Source organism: Myripristis murdjan, chromosome 14, assembly GCF_902150065.1.
Source record: "Myripristis murdjan chromosome 14, fMyrMur1.1, whole genome shotgun sequence".
NCBI lineage: Eukaryota > Metazoa > Chordata > Actinopteri > Holocentriformes > Holocentridae > Myripristis > Myripristis murdjan.
This window is the reverse complement of record NC_043993.1, coordinates 7,183,904-7,196,555: the sequence shown is the minus strand read 5'-3', so window position 1 is coordinate 7,196,555 and position 12,652 is coordinate 7,183,904.

Genomic DNA, 12,652 nt, shown 5'->3' with positions numbered 1-12,652 from the left:
AGCGTTTCACGGACCAAGCAGAATCACTGTATTACATTAATAATCAATAGAGAGTAGCAAAATGTACTTTCATTCATATGAAAATGCCATGGATGAATACTTTATGTTGTTTCACAAAGTAGGGCTCCTTGCGCTCTCTGTCTTTCTCTCCAAAGTCAAAGCTGCGGTGCTGCACTGCCTCGCTGCTCAGCCCATGCCTCAGTTAACCTGGACTGTGTTGTACACGCCCCGAGGCACACTGTCAAAAAACCCTGCCTGATGACAACCTGACAACTCCATCCATCTTATTTACCCGCTGGACAGCACAGATCTGCCGTGGCAATCAATAACGCTCACAATTAGTTTCCCCCCTGGGGGTGGAGGCAGGGGGAGGTGGAGCAGGGAAGGGGTGGTGGGGGTGCAGGATTGGCCGGCGGTCCCCAACACAGCTGGACAAAGTGTACGTGTGGCCCTGGTCCATGCCAGCCACATGTCCTGACATTAGCAAACATCTCCCGGGAGCCAGTGACATTTCCATACATCCAGTAGAAGAGAAAGACGGGTGTGTGTGATGCATTGTGTGTGCCTGCATGCTTGTCTGTGTGCTTTTTTTTTTTTTTTTTTTTTGAGTGTGTGTCTCTCCATTATGCGCGAGCGCTCCTGTGCATTGTTTTGTTTTTCACCTTGACTCGGTGACCCAGAAAATCTCATCCAGAGGGCAGCGAGATCCTGAGAGGGGTCCTCAGGAGGAAGCTGATGGATCTACATCAAGCTGTAAAAATAGATAACTGTCATCCGTCATCAGGGTGTGTGGAAGTTAACCCTGACCAATGGGGCTCAGCCACGCAGAACAGCAGTGGAGAATACAAGTCCCAGCATGCTTCAGTGTCATCAGGATGCCCCTTTGTGACCAGACTGACGTCAGGCAGATGATAAATATCTGGTTTCCCCATTGAGATTGTCTCTTCATGACAAAACACATTAGAATAAAGGACAAGATAGAAAGAAACAGTAAGAAAAAAAAATCAAATAAGAAAATAAGGAGAAAGTAAGATGAAAAATCAGCAGATCTAATACCTGGAGTGGGTGAAATTTGATAAATGTGGCCTGTCAGAGTCAGATGCACACACACACACACACACACACACACACACACACACACACACATATATGTATATATGTATATACATATATATGTATGTATCTTTCTCCCAAAGAATGCTATTTTTGTCCTCATGACATGTCATTTACTATTTAACGACAAGAACAAAATTGATTATATTTTTGAAAGATCAAGGAAATATTGGAAAGATCCGAGTCTCTGTAATCAGGACCATCAGCACCCTGACTGTAATGCTCATCCATCTTCCAGCCACCTGTGATGAACATCCAGAGCATTAAGGGGGATTTCACAATGGACATTCATCATATTCAGACACAAGATATGCACAGAAACCACCTGGGCTACCTTGTTGTGGGCGCACCTCAAAACCTTGTCGAAGCAATCGTTATACACGAATGAGGTTTATTCATGGACGATGTTTAGGTTTGCTCAGCCAGTTTCAACTTTTTTGAGTAAGGTGCAATGTTTTTTTCTGCAGTGCACTGCATCAACTCATGTCATCCATCAGATGTCTCAGCAGAGGTCTCATTGAAATGCTAGGCGATCTATTGTTTTATTAAGGTTGTTCATCAGGGACTATGCACAGTTCCATTAAAGTCAGAGAGACAAGCTGCTTTGTACCAAATTTACTAAATAGCTCATTTCCATCCACAGTCCCATGGCAGATAGATGTGAGATATAAAAAGATATGAAATACCTAAAGTAATTAATGTATTTGTGTGAGTGTGTGTGTGTCTGTGTGTGTGTGTGTACTACAGCACCACATTAATATGGTGATTTAGTCCTAAAAACTAGTAAACATCTGGTAAAAAGCAGTCTTTTAACAAGTGTACCACAGGCTGAGGTTCAGGTGGATCAGTGTGTTCAAGAAGGTGTGCAAATGACTTTTCCCTTTGTGATGAAGAAATTTTTTGTATGTTTTTGTTTCTGTCGTCTCTCAGCTCTGTTCCCGGGATCACACGCGCAGGTCAGTTTCTCACTGTGATGTCTTCATTGCGAGCCAACTCCATTACCTCTATCCAACCTCCTCAAGTGAGCATTCACACTTCGAAACTCGTGCTTATCTGGCAGAAGTACTTAAGACACATCAAAAAGGCCACATTTCCTCTTTTATGTTCTTTGGAAATTATTAATGTTGCTAAACCCTTTTAAAATCCTGAGAGAACGGCAAATACATATTCGATATCCCTAGAGGGCAGCGAGGAAAATCTGCACATGCAAATTGTTCTGCAGGAATACTGTACCACTGTGAAAAATGTATTGGCTCAGCATTACAAAAAAAAAAAAAAAAAAGCTAAACAAATAGAAGATGTATTCCTCTTTATTAAATGAGGTCTCAGCAATGGGGAAAACTGAGAAAAATTGTTTCTCAAGGCTGAGGCACTACTCCAGGCATGACTAAGATTGTGAAGATTGTGCTGTTTTTGTAGAAGACGAACTATGATTTGACTAAAAGACGAAAGCTGCAGAAGGACTGGAACAAAGCATGAAAATAACCGAGGGAAAGCCAGCACATAGATGAAGCGACATCATTACGGCGGTGCAACTTTTGTGTACTTCATCAACCTGGATGTCCTTGAAGGTTAAAGACAGGGGTCTCAGCAGCCTGTGGCGCCATTAAATCACTCTGTGTCAGCGTTAAACTTTGATCATGACAAATAATGGTGTTTTCATGTGAGCCCACGCATTGGACATCAATAAAGCCTAATGGTGTGTCAGCCCTATTAATGGATTACTGCACAGAGCTCATAAAAACACAATATCCCATCAAGCCTAAAGGCCCTAATGATCCCACAGTGTCTAGTAAAGTCACTGTAGGTCCCGCCCCTGATGGATATCAGCTCTTAGCCCATTTTATCTCACTGCTGTTAAAGTGAACGGAGAATGTAAAGGGAGGAAGAGCGAGTATGATTACCTGCTGTAATATGCAACACCGGGAGACTCCCTGTGCAGAAGGTGTAGTAAAAAGTGTAGAGCATATTAAAGTTGAGAGTGTGCTAAATATTTTGGTGTATGAAAATATTTAAATGATGCACAACAGGAATATTGAACGTAAGATGAGGAAAATCCACAAGGACAGGAGTGCATCCTCTTGGTTTGACATATAGTTTACTGTTATGTGGCCTACATTATATCATATTTCAACAAGAAAAATGTAACCTGGCAGCTTGATGAATACATTCTTCTTTTCACTGTTTTTTTTTTTTTTTTTTTTTTTTTTTTTTTTGCTGTTGTTTTTTTTTCCCTTCTTTTTTTTTCTCTCAAGGCACATGATGTGAGCATCAGCAGCCAAATTCAGGTCAGTCAGTCACCACACACACGTAGACTTTCACACACAGAGCACTCTCTCACACATTGTATTGAGTGATGCTTGCTTGCTGGGTGTGACAGTCTTGCTAAGGTGTACAGGATTTGCAGCTGCAGTGATCTACATGTGTCAAAGATATTTTGTTGCAGATGAATATTGTAGGTATAAATACATTAAGCTAGAGAAAATTTTTAGTTGTGGAATTTATACATTTGGGCAATGCTATGGAATTTTTTTGGCAGGCTACTACAGTATTCATTATTTTTTCCAGCCTGTATTCCTGACAAGATCCAGATGTCTTTTCCAGATTGTATCCGAACCCTAACCATGCTAAACCCTTGCCTAACCTTAACCATCTCTGGTCTAATGCTTAAACTTGATCATCCAGTTTGGCGGGTCGATTCCAGTACTGTCAGAAATGCAGGTTGGTCTGAAAAGTGCCTTAATGATTGATATGGTTAGCCTGATTTTTCCAGGGCTGCAATAAACTGACCTACAGCACCAGCTGATTGTGCACACTTATGCTCATTTTACACTCCAGTAAAATAGTGTCGCTGCTTGTAAACTGGTGCTATTTGACGTGCATTTAGGTTGAAAATGGTTTCAACCCAGGTGTCATGTGTCTGCCCGGGAATCCTAACGTCATGTCAAGGCTATGTGAGGCTGTACAGTCTGATTGGCTGATTACAGGGGCAGATGTGTGTAGGGAATCCATGACCCTGCAGCTTAACGCAGAAATATAATACGGCTTCCAGGTAGGCGGCGAGACATTCTTTACATTTGCACTTTACATTAAGTTCACGTCACGCTCCATTGTAAAATGCACATAAGGCTCTGTGGGACTGGACAGCTCACATCTCAAAACATCAGTAATACAGGGTTATTTCATTTCTGGTAGATGACTGTATAGATTTTCTCATTTCTTAGTGAGAGCAGATTTTTGTGGCTGTATGGACTTTCCCACGAGTGTAGTAAGTGAACACAATAAACCTGCATGGTGCCAGCTTTTAACTACTAGTGTCTGTATGTCTGTGTGAATGTGTATGTGCATGTGTTTCTGCACCACTGCATGGAGGTACACATGCAGTTTTGCAGATTTTTGCAGTTTTAACAAGTGCACTGTATGCATTTGTGTATGCAGAGGCCACATTTTTCCTGAAGCAAGCATGAGTAGACTGCTTAAACCCTCTTAGCACCCCAGGCTGAGGAGTTGATGCTCTTAGAAGGCTAAATTGAAATTAGCTCCCTATTTTTTGGACATTGATGTCTATATTTTTTGGGGGGAAAAACCGTTTCAGCGTTCTACATTTATCACTGTGGTATCCTCTTCTACACAGCCAAGCTCTGTAGAACTGGTGAGTACACTGTACTGAATATACTGTGTGGAGGATAACTTATTCACTGATCATTTTGTCAGATGTGAAAAGATGAATGTCAGATTTTGTCAAAATATGAATGTCAGATCACGACCCATTCTGGATGTGCATTACATTTTAAAAATCCAGCGTTTTTACAATATCAATATTGAGGGTTTTTATGTCAAAGATATAGTGGCATCTCCCTACGTTAAAAATTAAAAGTCCTTGAACTCTGAGTGAGTTCAATTTTCCCAATCATGCCAAGCTGTGGTACTCTCTGAGGTAGGCAGGTAGTGAAAAAGGTGAATTGCTAAATGTCAGTTTTTACCATAGACTGTATAAAAGATGTGTCATCTCAATTTTAAAAAGAATGTTGCTTCTTTCTCTTCCTTCGTTTGCCAGTCTAGGTCTTTCAATATAATTGTGACAAGATGTGTGAATGCGGCTACTTCTAAAGGCTGGCTACAGCGAGTATGTCATAGGGTTGGCTGTGTTATAGAAGTTAGTGAAGCATGAGAAGGTTGCTGGTTCGATCCCACCGTCAAGTGAGACACATCTGACTGGTGGAATTTGAGTTAAAAAGCACTGTCACCTGTACAGTCCAAATGGGGGGCAAAACAGCTTTTTTTGAACACCTTCAAGGTAATAAATACTTTCCTGAAGACGTCAAGAGCAAATGTTCATAAGACATCAGATTTAGACGTTTTAAAGGCCCCCTGCGATGAAGCTTTTAACCTTGTTACTGAAACATGTCCATATGGTGTTTTTCATATGTGACAAGACGTAGCAGGAGCGAAATCAATGTCATGGCTGAGTTTTTCCACTTTGAAACTGCAGTGTGCCAAGGACAAGTTAAAAAAAAAAAAAATCTGGATTCGAAAAAATCAACGATACCAACTCAAAGTGGCTGCTTCACATGAACAATATTAGTGTAACCAAGAGATTTGGTTGGCAAGGTGTAGAGTTACATTTAGGCATTTTTAAGGTATATTTAGATTAGATGGAAGGGGGACCATATTAAAAAAACAAACAAACACAAGATTCATATCTCTGTGCTGGTTCCTTTTTGCCACTAAATTATAGTCACTTTTTTGTCTTAAACCATGAAGTTTATGGATAATAAGATGCTGCCATGATTAGACCCCTCTTTTTGCAGTATAGTGATTGCTCTTGCATGCATATGCATTCACACACATCTGGCAGAGCACATGGCCTTCACCAAAGCGCTTTTAGCCAAACAGCTCTTTAGAAGAAAAGATACTTCACTCTGCCCACATTGTCTCACTGTTTCTATTTGGTCTAATTGTCATGCACGGCTTCATTCACTAGGGGTCAAATCTTGTTACGGTTTCCTGCGATTGCATCCCTATCTGATCATTGACAATTAAGCTCGCAGCACTTGAGGACCTCTTCCCCTGTTCCCCCGGGTTTCCCTGCTAGTATTGCTGCTGTTATCCTGTTGTTACGCCTAACGCAGATCTCCCAACAGGGGATTTCAACCGGTGTCGGTAAATGTTACCGTAAATGACAATTAGCGTCGCCCTGATGGTGTCTGTGTAGGCTTCTTAGACGGGGCCTGTAGCCTGAGTGGTAAACATGTGTTATGATAACTTCCCTGGTGCTCGCTTCACGGGAAGCCACAGAGGAGGCCGTTTTATTCAGCCACCGATGTCGGCTAATTATTTCTGGCCCCCCGTCGTGTGACACTCTCAGTCGCCCCCCCCCCTCCCAGCCCCCCTGCCGCACGGTGCTCGGAGTCTTCCCCCAACTCGTTCTCATTAGGGACGCCGCGAACGCTTCCTCTCAACCACTCGCCATCTCCCTCCCTCCCAGTAATTCTTTATCTTTCTTTCTCTCTGTCTCTCTCTCTCTCTCCACTTTCTTAGAGTGCCTCTCCAAACACTCTGTTAAGGAGGGATTCCACCCCAGGCACAAGTCCCCCAAATTTTAATCTGAGGTGCATACACAAACCTGACACACACACACACACACGCACGCACATGCACATGCACAAGCATGCACATACCACATGAAATTCAGCAAGGGCATATATTTATATGCATGGGTACATTCGCCACCATAGAGTTATTAAAGAGAGAATATCTATACTTTTTTTAAATAAATAATCCAGTGATATTTTATTATTTATCATAAATGATACCATGTAAATTAATTCAAGAAGCTTATTTACATTTTTGTTGCTCTTTGGGTGTTTGCTTATCTCTTTCATTTTCAAGCCCTATTAATTAAAAAAAAAAAAAAAAAAAAAAAAAAAAAGGTTTGAGAATTGTTTGTGAATGTCATTTGTAAAGTGGCTTAACGGCTTTCTATAAAAGTCCAACATTTTTTTTTTTTCACCATCAAACTGAATTATCAAAGTCTTGATAGGACTAACCATATATTGTGTGTTCCAAGTAAACATTTTCTAATCTTTATTTGACTTTTTTTGTGTGCTTAGTGTTCTTTGATGATATCCAAAGACTGAGGTCCCAAATTCCCAGTTGGAATATTTGCATTTTCTATGAGATTTTGCCACGATGGCAGCAGCAGCATGTATTAATAAATAAATAAATAAATAAATAAATAAATAAATAGTCAAAGTTTGAGAGCCAGACGACTTATTCAAAGTAACAATAACTCCCGCTGGACCGGTCCACTATAGTCCTGTCGAAGGCTTTGAACTCAGTCAGAGTCGCTGGTTTTAAGACGCCCTGCAGAAATTCCACGGAGAAGTTCCAGACAACATGAAAGCTTCTCTCTCCCATCCCTGTTCAAGCTTTAGTCAGAGGAATAGATGAATTTTGAGGACTGAAATAGTTTGTTTACATTTCTGCCATTTTATTTTATTTTATTTTATTTTATTTTATTTATGTGTAATTGCAACAAAAATTGGCCTGCACTTTGAGTTTTGGTTAGATTTCCGGCACAGCATGCTTCAGTACAGCAGCTTCGAGAAATCTTTGGCACAACAAAATCACAATGAAAATGTTTGTTTAATTAATTATTTATTTGTTTTATCAAATTTGATGTTTTATTGGGTGCTTCAAAATGGGAAACAGAAAAGGGACTTTTACTTTTTTCCAACAATAATGCACACGCATCACTTTTCCTCAATAAAACAACAGCAACAATAATAATATCTTACATCATTTACTCACTCAGGTGATATGCCATATTTTTAGTCTTTAAACAATTAAAAACATTTATGACACTTGATTTAAGTTCGTGTTTGTTAAGTTCAAGTTCATAATTAAAGTGGGCCTAGTGCATGCTGGGATAGGCTCGACCATCAGTGTGACCCTGAACAAGGAATAAGTGGGGATGGATGGATGGATGGATGGATGGATGGATGGGTGGATGGATGAATGCATGGATTGTTTGTGGAACAGGCCAGTCTCTGTTCCCAAGGTAATGGTAAAGAGGGAATGGGAGATGATAAGAAGCAAAATGTCACCTGTCAGCTGCCATGTCAACCATAATTATTTCTATTTCATGTGGAAGGCGTGCTTTCAGGAGTCTGCACTTCGAGTGAGCCAGATATGTGCAACCTTTGACATACACCTTCATAAAATTTGCATTGAGCTATAGCTAGACGGCAGTTCATCTGAGCGGTCCACAAATATCAATAGCGGCTTTGAAGCTAGATTTCCATAACTGATAGCATAAATGTCCAATGTTAACCTTCCATAATGGATAACATTTCCCCATAGATTTGTTTTCATTTGATGGAGTCAGCTAATACGATGCTGCTCAGCCCATCCTTTCTACTACTTCTACTTTGTATTTATAGAAGCCTGTAGCTGGAGTATTTTATCAGTCTGTGAAGCCACTTCGATAGCTGGTATCTCGGTGTGAGAACATTTTTTTAAACATTATTTATCAAAAAAAGAATGCATGCTTGCCGTTTTTAGCAAATCCCTGCCACCATTTATCAGCGACAGGACTGGATATCATCTACTGTGGTCTGGACTCCAGTTGCTGACCAGCCCGTAAGTCATAAAGATCAGTGTATATGATTTTATAACACAGCACATACAGTAATATATACATATCAATCATATCAGACAGATTTCTGAATTATTAGCAAAATTAGTGTGGTACCTCCAGTAGTATTCATCCAAAAATAAAATATAGCATTTTAATGTAGTACTTGTTTCCAAATAAACAGTTAAGGTGTGATGATTCAAAGTTAAAGGGGTAATAGGTAAGATTTCTCTTTCCCACACCAGAAAATTACCAACATACAAGTGGAGGGGGGTTGGTATGTTTGTTGGTCAATACCAGCGACTCAGTTTTTACTGCAGAGGTTGAGATTTCTTGCTATCAAAAACCACTGCATAGCCCACATTCTGTTCTGGGAAAAAGTACATAAATAAATAAAAATGCACAATTTGAAGAAAATGATTTTCTCATGTGCTATACACCTCAATGTGGGGGAGTGAAGAGTCTGACTGACCTGAATTTGCCTCTTATGCTCAAAGTGTACTGGGAAAAAAATGATAAATTCCCCCTTCACTAAACCTCATTGATAGGCATTAAAGATACAATCAGCAATTTATTTGACCATCTGACTCTAAAGGTATATTCACATCTGTTATTAAAAAGATTTTTATCTTCACAAGCATGGGAAAATAAGCACTTGGTTAAACTGTAAAAACTTTCTCTCAACTCAGTGCAATTGAAAAAGCAGGTGTAAACTCCAGTTACTGCAGTCACCAGAATGAAATTATGGATTGGGTCTTTCAGAACTTTGCAGTAGCATCACTAATCTCTTAGCCACTACACTGGTGCCTATCATGAAGAGAACTGTCAGTGAACAACTGATAGTTAAAATATAGGCATTTAAACAAAAAAGAGAGATGTCTAAAAGATTGTTTTGGTATCAGTGTAGATCAATTCAATGGTAAAAAAAAAAAAAAAAAAAAAAAAAGGTTAAGGTAAAAAACTGCTTTGTCATTAGCCCATTGGTCCATTCAGAGCTTTGTGTGTTGACACTTCTGAATGATAAATCTACCTAAACAATGTGATAGTGTAAACTAAAAACCATTACTACTACCTTCCGATCACATTGTATACAATATCTAGTATGCAAAGTGTTTACCACAAGTGCAGGAGGAGAGTTACGTCACAATTGTGTTATATGTTTCATGGTATGGAAAACACATGGTAAACATATATTGATGCTTATCATATTGTTCAGTAAGATTTAGTCAATTCATCCATCAATCCATCCATTCATTCATTTTCTAGCCACTTATCCAAGGCAAGCAGAGCAGCCCAGATTTCTTTTCACCTGGCAGCTTCTTCCTGCTCCTCCTGGTGGGTCCAAAGGCACTGCCAGGCATGCTGGGAGATGCAGTCCCTCCAGCGTGTCCTGAGTCTACTCCGGGGCATCCTCCCAGTCGACTGTGCGTGGTACACCTCCAGAGCGGGAGGGAAGCGTCCTTGCCAGGAGCCCAGAACCTGGCCCCTCTCACTGTGAAGGAGCAGCAGCTCCTCTCCAGAATCCTGGACTGTTGAACTCCGTGTCCTGTCATGATGAGTGAGGCCGTCCACCCCGCAGAGAAACCTCATTACAGCCACTTGGATCTGTAGCCTCTTTCATTTGGTCACTACCCAGAGCTTGTGACTGCAGGTGACGAGTGAAGGGGAGGACAGAGCTATCAATAAGCATAATAAACTTAATATCTCAAGTCATCTCTGCATGTGAGAGAGGAAGCGTGTGTGTGTGTGTGTCTGCTGTGACTGCAGGCAGCATCAGGTTTGGTTTGATTAGCTGTGTCTCTGTTCAGCGAGACAGCTTCAGGTATACACAATCTGTAATTCACATACCAACACACACACATATACACACTCTTCCTCTCTTTCTCCCTCTCTCTCTCTCTCTCTCTCTCTCTCTCTCTCTCGCTCCCTCCCTTTCTCTCTCTCTCTCTCTCTCTCTCTCTCTCTCTCTCCATCTCTTTCTGTCACACATGTAAAAACAAGCACCACATTGCAGAAAGCTGCCCTCTTTCTCTCTCTCTCTCTCTCTCTCTCTCTCTCTCTCTCTCTCTCTCATGCCTCCACTTTATGAAAGCCATAGGGTCTTTGCCATAATTCATGTGAATAAATTGAATGTTTAAACAGGAAGGGGGGTGTTAGATTTAGTGTAGATGTAGGTTTCTGCAGCGCAGATAAGGCCGTCTCTAGGCTCTCTCTCGCCCTCATCATTCATTATTACATGGCTCTTAAGGACAGAACGTGTTCCAAGGGACAAAACAAGACATAAATTTGGAGATTAAAGGGAAGTGTTTGCTGTTATCTTGTAAAAAAAAAAAAAAAAAAAAAAAAAAAGGTAGATTCTGATATCCAGCTGAAGGAAATTAAATGTCTGCATCTGCCAAACCCCTTTTGTGGATGGCATGCTTTTTATTAATGATCCGACTGTATTATGACTACCAAACATGGGACGTTTAATAGTTAAACACAAGTAAGAAACAGTTCTGATGCTATATGAAGTTCTGTATGCAGTAGGGGAGAGTGGGGTAATTTGTGCCAAGGGGCAAGTAGTGCCACCCCTGTTATCTAGAAAACCATAGAAGAAGTTGGTCATGTGACCACATATTTTTGAAGAGGCATCCATTTCACTGATCCTGCAAAGAAGGGAGACACATGGCTTGAGAGGAAAGCACATTTAAGTTCAAAAATATTTTTTTTGCCCTCCAAAGTAAAATTTCTATGATCAAGGTTTTTTGATTGCTGTGTTTGAACAATTATAGAAAACTTTGAAAACAGTTCACACAGGTTTTAGTACTTTAGTAAGCTACACCATGAGTCTATACAGTTAGCATGATGTTAGCTCAAAACAGCTGGGGGATGCATTTTTTTCAAAATGGTGGGCCTGGGGTAATTAGTGCCAAAGGGCCTTGGGGTAATTTGTGCCAGTGGCACAACTTGTGATTATATACTATATATTACTTTCTTGTATTTTATTGTTATTGTACATTATTTTCTTACCTTTGATCACTAAAACTATTCAGATTCAGATGAAGATGATTTGCAGGTGCTCATTTTGGAATTTTTATTTTGTTCTGGTATGTGTTCATGTGGCACTAGGCCTTGTTATAGAAAAGTGGCCTGTGATCTTGTTAAAATAAGAAATAAATGTTAAATAAATAATTTTGTATTGAATTTGCTTTGCTTTTATATAGCATTATCATTTGTGAGATTAAAATGATCTGTTTTACTTCAATTATCAATGGCACAATTTACCCCAGTGTATTCTCTCTAATGGCACAATTTACCCCGCACTGGGGGCAAGTTGTGCCACAAAACCACTTTTTTTTTTGAAAGCTATATTTCTCAAACAGTTTATATAAGATCCAAAGTGATTGTTCCCAGGGATGCACAACATCCTAAACTATATGTGCATATTTTAGTTGGAGGCATTACTGTAATCCCCTCGCTTTAAAGGCACTTTAAGTAAAAATTGGCACTATTTACCCCACTCTCCCCTATAGGTTGAAACAAACAGTTGAAATGTTGAATTGTGACTTCATGTCTGGTTTTGTTTACAGTTTCTTTAATTTGACTGTAACACACCTGAAACGGACTGAATATTATCCAGTTAAGGTGTCTACTTCAAAAAGGTACTCTTTTTTTGAGTGACATAACCAATAAAAAAGAAGCATGAGTCTCAAATAACCACATGATTTGCTCATTTCACAATACTGACCAAAAATAAACAAATAAATAAAACTGGGGTAAATAGCTGCTGCCAGTTCACCAGAATGGTTATTTCAAAATGATTAAATTGCTCACAAATCACACGTCAGTAGCCGGAAAGCAAGCTAATCTCTAATCTCGCTGAAGGGCAACCACAGCACACTGCTTTGTTTGAGAGCA